The sequence below is a fragment of the Lepus europaeus genome, chromosome 18 (assembly GCF_033115175.1).
Source record: "Lepus europaeus isolate LE1 chromosome 18, mLepTim1.pri, whole genome shotgun sequence".
Lineage (NCBI taxonomy): Eukaryota > Metazoa > Chordata > Mammalia > Lagomorpha > Leporidae > Lepus > Lepus europaeus.
In genome coordinates, this window is record NC_084844.1 from 69,536,606 (window position 1) to 69,554,937 (window position 18,332).

Genomic DNA, 18,332 nt, shown 5'->3' on the forward strand with positions numbered 1-18,332 from the left:
TTTTATGAAAGTTTATTTTCCCAAACTAAGGCACACGTCCTCAATATCCGCCATCTTGGCTCCGCCCCCCTTCTTTAAAAATTTTTACTGGTTGGTTTCTGAATCCCCTGAACTAACCTAAGATAAATAATAGTGTTTTAACCAGGTCATCAGGACATGCAAAATAGTCCCAAATTAATTCTTGGTATTGAAAAAAATCATAATTACCAGATTAGACAATCCAAAATATCTTATGCATACATTTCCTTTTATTTTTTTTTCAAGTAAAACCAATCTTTATTCAAAAATCACTGCTCAGGTCACTGAATTTATCAGCTTGTATGAGACCAAGCATCCCTGGCTGCTACAGGGGTAGAGCAGACAGGTATAGTAAGAAACAACCTTACTTTGAGCAGGGGGAACAACAACAGCTCTAAACAGCTATATTGTACCTGCTTGGTACATTTTCTAACTAGAAATTACAACTAGGAACATAACTTATGCCTCTCTTAGCCCAAGCAAAGCACCAAACAGGGCATTCTTTCATTTAAAAATAGATATACCATACTTCACAGTAAGCATGATACTATGTCATGAGTATGAAACCAATTAGAGCAGATACAGTCGCTCTCTTTATAAAGGAGATGATCTTATATTTTTATATAAACATCATAAATTATAACCGCAGTATATGCACGTTCTGTAAAGGAATGTATCATCACTTAACGGCATCTTTATTCCTCATCTGGATCATTCATAGTGTTCCAGCAAATGCTACAATGAGCTTTAGGCCCAGCTACCAGCACAGATACTGACTTGAACACACCATTGAGAACAGCTAAGTTCTCAACAAATTTTAGGATGCAAGCTATAAAATTAGAATGAAAACTATTCATTTCTTAATACTAGAGGTAAAAATTAATTTGGTTGACACATATGTCAAATAAATATCACCAAATATAGAAACTGTAAAGTTTGAAGAAATCCTACAACTATCACAAAGGAGTTCCCTAGAACTAAAGTAAACAGAAGCTAACATAGCATTTAATTCTTTTTCATTTTCACAATTAGTTACATATCATCTCTTTGGGTCATGAGAAATCTATATAAGTTGTTGGAAATCAAGGACAGCACAATTCTTGCCTACATTTCTTCTGTGTCTCAATTGTGTCTGCTTGCTTAGATGCTCCATGAATGTAATTATCTCTCCAGTTTATGTATCAGAGTAGTCCTGTATTTGAATCAATAACAGAGCAAACAAGCTTTTTTCCTGCTGAAAAATTGCTCAAGTGACTATATAGGGGCACTTCTCCAGATGCTCATGCTGAGTAGTAAAATCATCCTTACTGTAAATAGACATGGATACGCTACAGTTTTATTATAATAGAAATTTATCTCAGTTTAAACAAAATAGTTACTGTGAACATTCACTTACACGTTCTTTTGGACACATTATACATAAAAATTTTTGAGCATTGTTTTAGAAAAAGATTCTATTTATATATTTGTTTTACCAACATAGTTCTGTCATTGTCAAAAATAATGATGCCAATAAGAGTCAGCCTAGTTTACTAAGCACAAAATAACTTTTCGTGGCATAGTGGCATTTTCTAGATACAAAACACTTTGAAGTACATCACTTAACTCCTTAGCTGATACTCAAATGTAAGAGTATGTTTCTATAAAATGTTTCACTGTAAAAGAAATTATCTCTAGTTGACCTGATAAACTAGTGAATTCTCTTTAATCTCTAATTCACTGAGCCATCATATATTTACCCTCATTTTTCTTGGATGCTGAACCTGGCTCTCTAATTCATGGTCTAATTTTGCATTGCTGCAGGATTTGTTGACAATTACAGATACCTTTTACCATTTTGCTTGCCATTAAGATAAAAAAATAACAAAACTCACTAAACTCTGGTCACCCACCTCCTACCCCTCACTGACAAGGAAAATTAAATTGTCTTCTGATTAATTGCATGCCTAACACCACCAGTGCACAGCTGATAAGCGTCAACTTGCACTCCCACGTTGAAGTAGTGTCCATTATCATCTTGACTTCCTCAGGGAACAATACAATGTACAAATGCATAACTTAAGAGTGATCATGTAAGAGTCATAATCCATCTCCCTTTCTCAACTGCAACAGGCTAGTCAGAATTAATGCTATCAGGCACCTATTTCTGAAATACTTCTGTTTTCATTTGCCTTTGTTAGTTCTTAGATAGCACAAACTGGCAGTGACAAAGTTCTGTGCAATTTACTACCCTGCTACCAACGAGGATATAGTATTTGTATAAGCTTATCAACAGCAGACACGCTGTTCAACAGTATATCATCCTCTTGGCAGAAGGAACAAACTGTTACCTTTCTAGTAAAGTGGATTTAACCCCAGAGAGGAGAATGAGGTCAAAGTAGAGGAAAAAAAAATCCTTTGCTTGCTGTTTTCGCATTTCAGTTGGATCTGTACTTCAGAAGAAGGTAACTAGATGTACTTAACATACATCTAGGAAGGAGGTAATTGTAGTTCTAAACAATGGGGCTTTCTGTGTTATCTCACCTGTATGTTGTTTGGTATTTTGAAAAGCACTACAACCAGAATCAGTGACATCATAATTCTACCACTCGTTATCATCTGCATGATAGACTCTCCCTTGAGACCTGTCCTTAGGATGAACAAACAATATTTACCTTGAACAAGAACAAGGAACTGCACCACAGAATCTCAAAACCATTTTTCATGCTAAGACTTATAAATTTAGTAAGGAGATTATTTTGTTCTGTGTAGAAGACAAATATTTTTAATAGACCTAGTTAAATACTATTTTATAGTCTTTAACAGAAATGTTTGTACATAAGTAGACTTGAAATACTGACCAGTGTAAGTATTAGAAAATCCTTTTTCAAAAACCTCCAAATGATATTATGTTAATGAATCTAATAACAGATTCTAGCCTACTCTCATATTACTAACAATATTTTCATGTGACATATTTCCAATACCTTATCCCTCCTGATCTCAGTGTCCTCGCAGCTATTCTATTCAGTTCTCTATCACAGTAGCCAAGAAACAGATTCATATTGACAACCTCATCATACAAATAACCCTTTGCTATGAATCCTATTTCATGACCTCCTCACTGCTGCTGTTAACTTTTCCACCTCATTTCTTGCCTACACTTCCAAGGTTAACCAGGAGTACAGAAGAAAGGGTAAAAGCAATTAAAAAAGAGTATGACACTAAAGAAAGCTTACAGGGACACAAAGCCTAATAATGAGAAAAGAGAAAAAAGTGATCCCGTCAATCCTTGTGGGTGTCCAGAGTCAAAACACCCTCACCTTGTTCTCTTCCCTCATAAAGACGTTCCTGTTGTAGGAAACACTAGCACATGCTGTGCATGGATTTACAGTTTCATTGCATAGAAAGAAACTTATTCTTAATAAGTACTATTGTCATACTCATGCCCAAATGTTAAATACTTACACCAAAATTAGAATCATTACTGACCAGAGTCCAAAAGCAGTTTAATGATTGAGAAACTTACTGGATGGGATACATGGCAGACCAGAGCAAGTCAATTTAAATCTTAGATTTTGATGGTGTCTAACATGGAGACTCAATGAAAGTGATCTATAGACACCAAGTTCAAGAAAATTGCTTAGCAGTTCAAAGGAGATAGTTACCAGGCTACATGGTTTCTTCCCAGTTGCTACCTCTGTGCATAACTAGAGAATAAAATGCCCTTAAAGAATGTTTTTTTAAAGATTTCTTTATCCAGAAGTCAGAGTTACAAAAGGAGAGAGAGGGAGAAACAGAAAACTCTTCCATCCGATGGTTCATTCCCTAAATGGCCACAAACAGCTGGAAGTAGTCTGGTCTGAAGCAAGGAGCCAGGAGCTTCCTTTGGATATCCTTTTTGAGTGCAGGGGCCCATGCACTTGGGCCATCTTCCACTACTTTTCCAGGCATATTAGCAGGGATCCAGATCAGAAGTAGAGCAGCTAGAACCTGAACCAGACCTTACATGGATGCCAGCCTGCTACACCACATCACTGGCTCCAAGAATAATTTTGACATGGAACACTAACATGGATTCTGACACAGTTGCAGCTGAAATCTTGATGTTTTTTTAAAGCACACATAATCATTAGTAAGTTATGGTAATTATGATCCTTCTTCAAATAATTCCCTATATTCTTTTTTTTTTTGACAGGCAGAGTGGACAGTGAGAGAGAGAGACAGAGAGAAAGGTCTTCCTTTTGCCATTGGTTCACCCTCCAATGGCGGCCGCGGCTGGCACACCACGCTGATCTGAAAGCAGGAGCCAGGTGCTTCTCCTGGTCTCCCATGGGGTGCAGGGCCCAAGCACTTGGGACATCCTCCACTGCACTCCGGGGCCATAGCAGAAAGCTGGCCTGGAAGAGGGGCAACCAGGACAGAATCCAGCACCCCGACCGGTCTTAGAACCCAGTGTGCCAGCGCCACAGGTGGAGGATTAGCCTGTTGAGCCACGGCGCCGGCCATAATTCCCTATATTCTATCGTACCATCTCAGCTGGACTGAAATTTATTGCTGTCATATAGATAAAAATTAATTTTTTTCATTTTCAATTATCTATATACAGAAGATCAGTTTAGTATATATTAAGTAAATATTTCATAAGTTTGCACCCACACAGAAACACAAAGTGTAAAATACTGTTTCAGTACTAGTTACAGCATTACTTCACATTGGACAACACATTAAGGACAGATTCTACATGAGAAGTAAGTACACAGTGACTCCTGTTGTTGACTTAACAATTTGACACTCTTCTTTATGGCATCAGTAATCTCCTTAGGCTCTAGTCATGAGTTGCCTAGGCTATGGAAGCCTTTTGAGTTCGCCAACTTCGATCTTATTCAGACAGGGTCATAGTCAAAGTGGAAGTTCTCTCCTCCCTTCAGAGAAAGGTACCTCCTTCTTTGATGGCCCTGTTCTTTCCACTGGGATCTCACTCACAGAGATCTTTCACTTAGTTTTTTTTTTTTTTTGCCAGAGTGTCTTGGCCTTTTTTAATTTAAAAAATATTATAAATCAGTAAATGAATTTAGGTTACAATGTCTTCCCTGGTACTGCAGAAATATTCAGTTTTCTTTGTTATTAACTATAAACAGTATTATTGTTATTTCAATATAAAACAAGCATAAAAATAAAATTCCTAACTATGTGGTAGAGCTAAAAATAGGTACAATTTTTCTACTCATTTATACGCACTCTATAATGCATATCTGCAAGCACCTTCTTCCAAAGGTTCATTCTGCTTCACACCCTTTGAATCATGAGACATGAACAAATAATGAAGTGGCTTGAAAAGTGATTGCCAGTTGGAGTTTGGCACTTCTAGGAAAAGTTGCCAACTACAAGCATAGCATAGAGCTTGGGCTAGCCTGCTGAAGGATTACTGATGGGACTAAATCATTCCCACCAGCTTTGTTAACAATGAGTCATTACCAGCGATATGCTGAGTCCACATTACAGCATCCCAACCTGCTTTGCAAAAACATCATTGGAACCGAAGAGACCAGCCCCCAAGAGTCTACCAAGAAAGTAGAAACACCAAGCTTACCATAGGAATTGTGAGGGAAAAAATACTTTGGCTACTTTTGTTATGCTGCCAAAGTTAATTAATACAACCTGTAATAGTCATGTACACTGGACTTTAAATGGACTGAATTTCTCTCTATAGTATTTTCTCCAAGCTTAAAACAACACACATCTACAAATATACACACACTCCAGGTTTTCATCTTCTCCAACATTTCTGTTATTTTTCCATCCTTCTCAGAAGACAAATTTTACAATAATTGTTTCCTCCTTAACAATCCAAAAATCTTTCTGGGGCTGGCTCTGTGGTGTAGCGGGTAAAACTGCCACCTGCAGTACTCGCATCCCATATGGGCCCCAGTTCAAGTCCCATCTGTTCCACTTCCAATCCAGCTCTCTGCTATGGCCTAAGAAAGCGATAGAGGATGGCTCAGGTCCTTGGGTCCCTGCACCTGCATCAGAGACCAGGAAGAAGCTCCTGGTTCCTGGCTTTGGATCAGCCCAGCTCCAGCCATTGCTGGAGCAATTCACATTAGAGAGTGAACCAGCAGATGGAAGAACTCTCTCTCTGCTTCTCTGTATCTCCTTCAAATAAATAAATAATTACATCATTAAAAAAACCTGTTCTGTGATAAGACTTTGTTTTCAATACATTAAAGGTAACCATTCTTTAAGTTCAATGAAAATTTTTTAGCTCTAACTCTCTCAATGTACTGCCTCTGCTGACCACCCCTTTCAGGAGATACCCTGTTACCAACCCTTTTATAGAGTTACCCAAAACACTTAATTCATCTTCCATTCTGTTCCATATGTATACTCTCTTTCCCCTAAAAAGGAACAAATGATACTCAGGATTTTTCCCTTGCCATACACCCCCCCACACATACACACAGATACGTGCATTTGTTTATTTGCATAACCGCTGGATGATTATTTCCTTTCCTATAGCGTCAAATATCATCCATCTTTCACTGAATCTCAAATTCTTATCTCACATCTCCTAAGTTTTAGACATTTTTATGTGTGTGCTATAGATATCTGAAGCTCAACATGTGCACTGTGGAGCTCAGACCAGTAACTCACACTTCATTCACCATCAGTGGCGACGGAAAATCATTTACACCAATAAGTGAGAAACTAATTCCTCTAACAATAAATATGCAGTCAGTTACCAAGTCTGAAAGATTTAATTTCCAATATGCATTTAAATCTCACATTTTGTGCATGTCCTTTGCTAATGTCTTAACTCAGGCATTTGCCATAGTTTGTTCAGATCAAGCATTCAGAGTGCTTTCTTAGTCTACTTATTTCTTGAATACTTGTCCTATTTCTGGAGCAATGAAAATGACAGCATTATAAATATATATTTCCTTTATAGATTAAATCTCTTTCAAAAGGACAACTTTTCAGAGCTACTTCTGTGACTGCAATTTCTCAAAACCATCAGCTCAAAATAATCAAGATGCCAAAAAAGGCATACCTTGAAATGGCATATTCTAGTCTAAGATCCAGGAAATCTGAGTTGTTAATGTATTTTTTCTGTTATGACAGCTTAGCCAGGATTTCACGTTACATTTGCTAATCATGCTCCTTAATCTTTCTATCTGTGACAGTTTCCTCATCATTCCTGCTTTTGATGACCTCGAAGTTCATGTGTTTTCCTCATCATGGCTTATTGAAGTGCTCATTAGCTGGAGCTCGCCTCACTTTTGACTCATGGTATTTCTTTGGTTAAGGTGCCAGTGAGGTCTCATTTTATTCATGTCCTATCACTGACAAATAGTATCACCCTAATTTATCTCTGCTGATGTTGACCTAGATTCCCACTTGACTGAAGTAGTGTTCATCAGGTTTGTCCAGTGTCAAAAGTACTCTTTTATTCCTCCTTTCTCTTCAGTATATTGTGTAAAAAAGCCACTATGTGTAGCATACATTTAAGGAGAGGAATGTTACATACCACCTCAAGGAGGACACACGTAAGTTATTTGAAATATATCAACATGGAGATTTCCCTATTCTCCTGATTCAGTTATTCATTTCTTTTTACTGATAGCAATATGGACTTATGAACATTTCTTCTTTTGCCTTTTAGTTATAACCCAATCCTTTATTTCTTGCTCAAAATTTTGTCAATGTTGGTTATTGGAAATTCTTTGTTAGCTTCTGTCCATTTCACATAGCATTCTTGTTATATTCCTTATTTTTTTATTTGGTTTCCTTTAGTTCTTTCTTTTTTGAAATATAGGATACTCAAGAGTTATTCATGTATTTCTATACACCCCATCTTATAAAAAGCAGGTTCCCCAAATAGTTTTAGATTATTTAAGTAGAAAATGGTATTAACAACCAAAATCTTCAAACTTTGTATGCTGGTTTTTGCTGGGATACAGTAGAAGCCATCTCAGTTGACAGAGTAATGAAGCATAAACAACAATGAAATGGGTGTGTTTATACCTAAGATACACATGTGTATAAATATTTCTCATTTCTCATTGATCTATACTTGGTCAACAATGAGCTTATACTGAAGTCTTGACCTATAGGACACTACCATTTGTATCATCCTGTCCTCTCCTCTTGCTTATCTGTGACTTTCCACTCCAACAGTGATAAACCCAGACCCCACCATCCACCACACATTGACTTCATTATTCAATTCCAGTATGCATGTATATTGTTTTCAAACCTGCCAACAGGAAACTTTACTATTAACTAGATCTCAATGTTTAAGGACAGTATTGTTGGCTTTTAGTTTTGCAGACTTGTTTCCAAAGCTATATAGGTTATTTACTTTTTTTCTACTCCACTAAATGAGGTTGTTTTTCCCATTGGTAATACAATTGTATCATTTTTCATATAAATTTATATACATAATACAGTTATATTCTTTTTCATATATTATACATGCATTCTATGTTTAGTATTCACCATCTGTCCTTCCAAATGATGTTTTAGTTTTTAAAAAGATGACCTGGCCAGCACCACGGCTCAATAGGCTAATCCTCCGCCTGTGGCGCCGGATTCTGTCCCGGTTGCCCCTCTTCCAGGTCAGCTCTCTGCTATGGCCCGGCAGTGCAGTGGAGGATGGCCCAAGTGCTTGGGCCCTGCACCCACAAGGGAGACCAGGAGAAGCACCTGGCTCCTGGCTTTGGATCAGCACAATGCGCTGGCTGCAGCACACCAGCCGCGGCGGCCATTGGAGGGTGAACCTACGGCAAAGGAATCCCTTTCTCTGTCTCTCTCTCTCTCACACTGTCCTCTCTGCCTGTCAAAAAAAATAAAAAATAAAAAAAGATGACCTAAACTCTGTACTGTAAAATTCTGTATCGTTTTGATGAGTACACATCATGCACCCTCCATTATAGTTGCATACAGAGTAGTTTCACCACCCTACAAAATGTCCTTTGCTTCATTTACCCATTCAACCAATCCCCTGACGTCAGTCTCCAGCAATCACTGATGTGTTTACAGTCTCTAGACTGTAAACTTTTCACTCCAGAATGTCATATAAATGGAATTATATAATATATATAGTCTATTCAGACTAGCTTCTTTCAATATAGGATCCATCTATTTGTCCTTGTGACTTGATAGTTTATTACTGAATATTATCCTGTTATATAGATATTACACTGTTTATACATTGTTATTGAGGAATATCTGTATTATTTTCAGTTTTTGCTTATCATTAATACAATTCCTATAAACATTCATATGGGACCTTTTGTATGGATATAAGTTTTTAAACCAGATAGGTAAATGCCTAGGAGTGAAACTCCTTGATCAAATGGCAAGACTGCAGTTTTGTAAGCATCTGCCCAACTATCTTTCAGGGTGCTTGCAGCATTTTACATTTTCATGATCAAGGATTAAATGTTCCTATTGTTCCTTTGAGGCAGGAGAGAAACAGGACTCAGTAAACAACTCCTGACCTGTGTTTATCCCTTAATTATGTGTCCATCTCCAGAACCAAGCAAATGAAGAGCAAGGAATGGCTGGACCCTAACCACTAAAGATTTTCTATTATCCTGTTAGGGACTTCCCCAAGGTACCCACCTGCCCAGAACAGCCTAATGAGACTGGCATGTGCCCTTCGTGGGACGATGTTAGTGAGCAATACCACCATTTTGTGAGCATGAAATGTGTGTGTGTGAGCTACAAAACAAATAACAGTCTCTGCTTAAAACAGAAAATAGGATACAAATCTAAGTATTACATTAGGGGAAGGAGCCAGATCTTCAGGGCACCTGCAACTCAAAGGGGAAACCACCATTCCTCCCCAACAGATAACCACCCACCTTTCCAGCCAGTCCACTCCTTGGGAACCACTGGGTAGAACCACTTGCCACTGTGCTATCTTCCAGTGTTCATTCATGATTCCCAAATAAACCTTGTCTGGAATTGTATTTTGGCTTCTCAATTGTTTGCAAGTAAGTCAAAGAATTTGGAATTCATAACACAACATTATCACCAATATTTGGCATTATTTTTATTAATTTTTGCTTTGTTTTCTATTTTAGCCATTTTGAGATGTGTAGAGTGGTAACTCTTTAATCATGTATCTATTTTAGTATGAGGCTATAAGTCCTTGTGCAAGTTGACAACATTTCATTAATAAAATAGCCACTTTGAGAACACAGGGTTCTGATGAACATAGATGCAAAAATCCTCAATAAAATTCTCACCAATAGAATACAACAACACATCAGAAAAATCATCCACCCAGACAAAGTGGGATTTATCCCTGGTGTGCAGGGATGGTTCAATGTTCGCAAGTCAATCAATGTGATACGCCACATTAACAGACTGCAGAAGAAAAAACATCTCTGCATCTCAATAGACACAGAGAAAGCATCTGATAAAATTCAACACCCTTTCATGATGAAAACTCGAAGCAAATTGGGTATGGAAGGAACATTCCTCAATATAATCAAAGCAATTTATGAAAAACCCACGGCCAGCATCCTATTGAATGGGGAAAAGTTGGAAGCATTTACACTGAGATCTGGTACCAGACAGGAATGCCCACTCTCACCACTGCTATTCAACATAGTTCTGAAGTTTTAGCCAGAGCTATTAGGCAAGAAAAAGAAATTAAAGGGATACAAATTGGGAAGAACTCAAACTATCTCTCTTTGCAGATGATATGATTCTTTATTTAGGGGATCCAAAGAACTCTCTAAGTGACTATTGGAACTCATCGAAGAGTTTGGCAAAATATCAGGATATAAAATCAATGCACAAAAATCAACAGCCTTTGTATACACAGGCAATGCCACAGCTGAGAAAGAACTTCTAAGATCAATCCCATTTACAATAGCCACAAAAAAACAATCAAATACCTTGGAATAAACCAAGGATGTTAAAGTTTCTTTTATATTTCTTTTTTTAAAAACTTTTATTTAATGAATATAAATTTCCAAAGTACAGCTTATGGATTACAATGGCTTCCCCCCCATAACTTCCCTCCCACCCGCAACCCTCCCCTTTCCCGCTCCCTCTCCCCTTCCATTCACATCAAGATTCATTTTCAATTCTCTTTATATACGGAAGATTAGTTTAGTATATATTAAGCAAAGATTTCAACAGTTTGCCCCCACATAGCAACACAAAGTGAAAAATACTGTTGGAGTACTAGTTATAGCATTAAATACCAATGTACAGCACATTAAAGACAGAGATCCTACATGATATTTTTTTAAAAATTAATGAATTTTGTATGCAATTTCCAATTTAACACCAGGTTTTTTTTTCATTTTCAATTATCTTTATATACAGAAGATCGATTCAGTATATACTAAGTAAAGATTTCATCAGTTTGCACCCACACAGCTTAAACACACTGAATCTACACACACACACACACACACATACATTTTCATCAATCAGTTATTGCTGGTTCAAACTGCAGGAGCATATAAGATGTGCTCAGAATCTAAAGCATAATTATGCTCATTTTCAGAGAAATCATCCCACTCAAATGCCAAATAAGCCTTACCATGTGATACTCAGATACAAGAGCAAGAATAAAAGACTATGAAATAATGAAAACAGTGAGATGAATATTAAATGTAAGTATCATCCAGTTAAGAACAGAAGAACAACTTTACTTCCAGTAAAGGATGTTAAAAGTGAAGGTGAAAGATTTTGAATATAATTATTCTTGAAAACACATCATTTCTAGTATCAAATCAATTTTTTTTAAGAATCTATAACAGAGGTGAAATTAACTGGGGCTGGCACTGTGGCGCAGTGGGTTAAATCCCTGGCCTGAAGCACTGGCATCCCATATGGGCGCTAATTCTAGTCCCAGCTACTCCGCTTCCAATCCAGCTCTCTGCCATGGCCTGGGAAAGCAGTAGAAGATGGTTCAAGTCCTAGGGCCCCTGCACCCATGTGGGAGACCTGGAAGAAGCTTCTGGCTCCTGGCTTTGGATCGGCGAAGCTCTGGCCATTGTGGCCATCTTGGGAGTGAACCATTGGATGGAAGACCTCTCTCTCTGTCTCTACCTCTCTCTGGATCTCTGTCTTTCAAATAAATAAAATAAATATTTTGAAAAAAGAAAGTAAAAAGAAATTAACCTATTTTACAGAATAACTGATATACTTGTTCCATATTAAAGGCAAGTATGATGACTAAAGATTACATTCCATGTAACCATTAGAAACCTCATTTTGAGTTTAACTTTTCTTTCTGCTTTACCTATCACATTTAAATGCCACTCACAACCAAACTCAGTGTAATTATTACTATCTTTCAGTGTTTTATTTACTCCAGGCAAAGAAGATGAAGCTGATTCCATTTCAAGCTTGAAATCTAGTTATCATGGACCCTGTCTCTATTTGAGTGTTTTCTCTATTTCCATACCAGAGAGAAATATGTCTTTTGTAGTGGCTGTTTGGATAGTGTTTGCCCAGTCCAAGAAAACAGTATTTGGAGGTAGTATTGCTAAAATGCTACCACTCCCCATCCATCTGACACTGTCAGATTAATAAGTGGAAACACTGGAACCCAGTTAAATTTCTATTTTAGATAAAATTAAGTAAAACATTTCATAGAACATAATAGAACTAAAAAACCATCTGTGTGTGATGAAATTCAAACCTGATTGAATGTCTTTCATTTTATCTTTCATCATTTATCAGTATATGAGTTCAAGAGGAGAAAAGTATTATAAAAGAAATAGACTGACACCAGCAAGGAAGATAGTAATAGTGCAAAGAAAGGAAAAACCTAAGATAGAAGAAAATATCTAAATATTTTTCTTTTTTAAGTAACCATAATATTGATGAGCCACATTCGTTTAACTTTTAAAGGGTTGAAATTATTTCCCTTTTCATGTCAGAGATACCAGCTTACAGAGACCTCATCATAACAGTCATGTTTCTGATTAATCCTGTTTTACCTGTAAATACTATATCTCATATTTAATACAGATAATAAGAAAATATTATTTGGTTTGTTGTTTTGAAGTTATTTGATTGATAATATTACATGAAGAAGGGAAATTTGATATATTTTAAAAAGCATTTAAACAATATAAGTATGTTGTAGGTATTATATTTCAATATGTGTAAATCGTATGATTAAAATACTAAACATATCTGTATATAAAAATTGTTTAGATTTCAAACAAGGTTTTGAAGCAAAATCTTTAGGGTGAAGTTTCCTTTTTGACTCTCAGGAAGACTACACATAGGTCAAGTACACCAGGGTTATTTTACAGATCCTGAAACATCTACAAAGGCTGAAGAACAACTCTTGGAAAATTACAATTCAAAATCTGGTTCAAAATGGTCCTAAAAGGGATTTAGACTTACTTATTTTTGTGTTGGTTTTTGATATCTGCCGTTATTTAAAACATTCAGCTTTATTCATGATACACAATACAGGAAAAGTTAAGTTGTTTGGAAAATGTTAGGAGAATGAATTTCTTCAAATAAATTTAACATAGTTCAAGATTTTTGTTGAATAATATCATATAAAAGTTAAGCATATTTGTAGTAACATATAAGTAATATGAATGTCCTAATCTTTATTTAGGTATATATTCTATATTATACATGTTTTCAAAAATAGAATTGTATTTTATTGTCTTCACATGGATATATATGTTACATACTTCTATCCAATATATGCTAGAGTACTGAATAATCTTATATGCTTAAATGGGTATATTGGCACACTCAAAGCATTAAAATATGTTTATAAATAAGAACAATCTTTTCTTATTGTAAAATTATCAGCACTTCTATTCCAGAAGCTCTACACAATTGCTAATTTTATTCAACAAAAAGGCACTGAATTAAATACAATCAAGCTGTAAATGTTACCCGTACAGCATTTAAATCATAACCACAATTTCTATTCACTTTAAAATGAAGTCAAATAAACTGACACATTATGTTTTAGCATTACATCATTACTCCAAAGAATGCAAACTGCTTTTGCAGAATAAAAGATCTCATTTACACCCAAGATATAGACAATGAGTTTGACCAAAAAAGTCAGGGAAGCTGAAACCAACAAGAAAAATGCAATGCAACAGAAATGTCTTTAAATGGTATCATATATAATAACTTAGGTATGATTGTTTTTATATGATGAAATTTAGCATATAATAAGATATAAGAGATTTAGAATTACCTGGCATATGTTACATATTTATATTAATGTTAATATGATATCATCAAGTCTCTGAAGTATCAATGTTTACATTATAAAAAAGTTTGATATATATACTTTGCCAACATTTATAATGTTTATTTTATTTATTTATATTTTATTTGTGATATTACCAGAGGCTAAATGGTCATTTTCTTGTTCTTAATTTGAAAACTGTAAACATTGGTATCTTTTTAAATAATACTCTGAGCATATTTTGTAGTGGAAAATTACATGTATTTTTGTTGTATTATACTTAGAAAAATCAAATAATTAGGCAGGTGCTTACCTGAAAGACACCGGTGACTGACAGGAACAGAATGAGTTTCCAGGAGGAAGCCATCCTTGGTCACTGGAATTCTGTGTTCCAGTATGCTTAACAGCTCTGATGTGTCTTCATTAAAGAGCTTCCTGTTGAGATAGACAACAGTTCTTCGAAATAGAGAAAATAAACAGAAAAGGAAATGCAAATCAAAGCAAAAATCTACTAACGGATAAATAACTTTTATAGCAAAAGTCTGATGAATATATGGCTGGATATTGACAAAAATAGTATAGCTTTTGGCAGAATTCATTTAATGCACATCACAAAAACTTTGTATAAGTGATAAACTTTGCCTATCACAATAAGTTATTTTGAATATTGCCTTAAAGATAGTAAAAACATCAAGTTCTAATGGGGATTTTTTTTAACTCACAAAGTATAATAGCTGTATTTATTAGACAAAATATTGGACTAGAAAAATAGGGTAGAAGAGTCAGTTACTTTGATATATACTGCTTTGGTATAGAACACAGCTAACAATCAGTTTGCCAAATGATTTTACACATTATGCTTGTGGTTCACCAAAACCTCCACAGGGAATTTTCCTCATTTAATTATTTTTTAATTAAACTTTTATTTAATGAATATAAATTTCCAAAGTACAGCTTATTGGTTACAATGGCTTCCTCCTCCCAAAACTTCCCTCCCACCCACAACCCTCCCCTTTCCTGCTCCCTCTCCCCTTCCAATCACATCATGATTCATTTTCAATTATCTTTATAATTTAATTTAATTTTTAATGTCAACTGCCTTTGCTTATAACTCCTGTGATTATCTGTATTGATTATAATTCTCCCCTTTAGTGAGTTATTTCTCTCAGCAACTTTTGCTAGCTGGAACCTAAGGGAAATAAGGATTTTAATGAATATTTAATATTTTTGTCTAATGCTATTTTTATAACAAGCAATGTAGCACATTAATATCCTTTGGTTTCATTTTCCTGAAAGATACAATAAACATAAAATTCTAATAATAAACTTCCTGCAGGATTTTGACAAATATCTAAAGCAAATTCTAATAAAATAATAATGCAGGGGCCAGCATTGTGGTCCAGTGCAATAAGCCACCCCAAGCCATGCTGGCTTCTGTATTAGAGTGCTGCTTAGGGACCTGGCTGCTCCATTTCTGAACCAGCTTCCTGCTAATGCACCTGGGAAGGCAGCAGATTTTCCCCACTACTTAGACCACTTCTACCCATGTGGGAGTTCAGGATGGAGTTCCTGGGCCCTGGCATCAGCCCAACCACATCTGGCAGTTGCAGCTCTCTGAGAAGTCCCCATCACTCTGCACTTCAAATAAATAATAAACCTTAAAAACACAATAATCCACAAGTAGCTTGAAAGTGTTCAGATCTGAGCTATGATCTTGGCTAAATGTGATTCACTTGAGAAACAATGGTATAGTGCATCAATGATTTTTTTTTTAATATTGTTTTTGGTAGTCCCTGTTCCTTCCTAATGGACTCAGGGATCTAAGTTATCTCCATATTTTAGGAAACATCTTAAAAATATAAACAAGCATTTTATGCCCCTTGTGGGCTTGTAATTTAATGTAGTAATATCAAAGGAAATGATTTGTTACTAATCTTCTACCTGAAAAAATTAATTTTATTTTATTTACATTTTAAAATTAATACATGGTCTCTTGCAACTTAGGTTAAATATCACTAACGAAGAAGAAATCTAACTTTTAGCGGCCAGTGTTGTGGCATAATAGGTTAAGCTGCCTCCTACAAGGCCGCCCATCCCATATGGGCGCCGGTTTGAGTCCCGGCTGCTCCACTTCTAATCCAGCTCTCTGCTAAGGCATTTAGCAAAACAGCAGAATATGGCCCAAGTCCTTGGGCCCCTGCACCTATGTGGGAGACCTGGATGATGCTCCTGACTCCTAACTTCAACCTAGCACAGCCCTGGCTGCTGTGGCCATTTGAGGAGTAAACCAGTGGATTGAGGACCAAGAGCCCTCTTCTCTCTTCCCCTTCCTTCTAACTCTGTCCTTTAAATAAAATCTTTTTAGAAAGAGAACTTAACATTTAATGATTGATTCATAACCACTTCGCAATGCAAAGGATCATTTTCCTTATCTTTCTTCCCTCTGAGTAAATTTAAGAAATAAATACAATTTGACGTGTAAATAACCTCTTGACTAATTTTTACAGTTTAAAGCATTTTTATGATTTATACATTGAGGGAAAAATAGAAAATGAGTACAACAAACCACAATTAAACTTAAAGTTGCCAGGATTACAATTATGATTCATGAGAACTGCTAGAGAATTTTTCATCCATTATAAGATCAGCTTTTGCTGATTAGTGAGTTCTTAATGGTAATGCTCATAATATTTTTCTTAAGTTCTTTTGATGAGCTTCAATGCATACACCCTCTCTATGTTCAATGCCCTAATGTCGTCTGTTGTCTTTAAAGTGTAAATGTCTTTACAGCATTTATATGCCATACACTGGCAATGATTTAAGGAAAATCCACACACATGTATGCATGTATACACACATACAGACACACACAGATGTTAACTACAAGCAAATAAGCATGATAGAGTAAGTGTAATGTTGGTATGGGGTTATCAAAGTGAGGATAGATTCATGAGGATGGTGAAAGTTGGGATCTTCTGCAAAATTTTAGTTAAGTCATTGGTGATAACTCACTTTTAAGTGAGACACTGCTGGGAGACTGGCAATGAACATATGGATTGAAAGTCCAATGGTAAATACAAAATATATGATGAACAACTTAGCAGAGCAACAGTGAGTAACAAGGGAGAAGGGACAGCTGTAGTCACTATTCAGATAAGGCATCTCTGATAAGATGCCATACAGTCCATTAGGAAATGTATGTAGGTATATATTTCAGGCAAGTTCTTTCTGTTCTTAAATACAACTCCCACATTATATTTTACCACCAAAAGAATCCATTTAATATTGATATGTTTGATGATTCAGTGAAGCAATATTGATAACTGTATACCAAATCATATGATATCTAAACAAGTGTTATTCTCTATCTATCTATCTATCTATATATATATATATATGCAATTCTGTCTCTCTCACAATCTATATATCTATATAGATTATATATAGATTTATATAGATATCTATCTATCTATATAGATTATATATATAGATAGATAGATAGATATCTATATATATATAGATAGAGAGAGAGAGAGAATTGCATTCCTTTTTGTGGCTGAGTAATGCTATATATATGTGTGTGTGTGTGTGTACACATATATATAAACACAAACCATATTTTCTTGATCAGGTCATCAGTTTGACATCTGGGATGATTCCATATCATAAATATTATGACGTCAGCTTCTATGAACAAGGAGGTATAGGTAACTACTTCATTTCATTTTGATGTATTAACAGGAATAGGATAGCTCGATCATATGATAGATCTATTCTTAGTTTTCTGAAGATTCGCCATACTGTTTTCCATAACGGTTGTACCAATTTGCATTCTAGCAAAAGTGTGTTTTTGTATCTTTACCTCCATTTCCTCTCCAACATTTGTTATCTTTGATTTTTGGCTACTAGTCATTTTGATTACAGTGAGGTCGTACTTCATTGTGGCTTTTGTTTGCATTTCCTATACCTCAAACAGCCAAAACAATCAAACAATAAAATCAAGGAGGCATTGCAATACCAGATTTCAAGACATACTACATGACTGTTTTAATCAAAACAGCCTGGTACTGGCATAAAAATAGAAACGTAGCCCAATGAAATATGATAGAAACACCATAAATTT

The 18,332-nt window shown here is 35.6% G+C and overlaps 1 non-coding gene across 1 annotated transcript; it reads right to left on the reverse strand.

Annotated features, from left to right (window-relative positions):
- Positions 1–316: 316 nt before the first annotated feature.
- On the reverse strand, positions 317–437 carry LOC133747375 (small nucleolar RNA SNORA63). Its single transcript, XR_009864330.1, has one exon. It is a non-coding gene; the product is annotated as a small nucleolar RNA SNORA63 (small nucleolar RNA).
- Between the last annotated feature and the right edge of the window lie 17,895 nt (positions 438–18,332).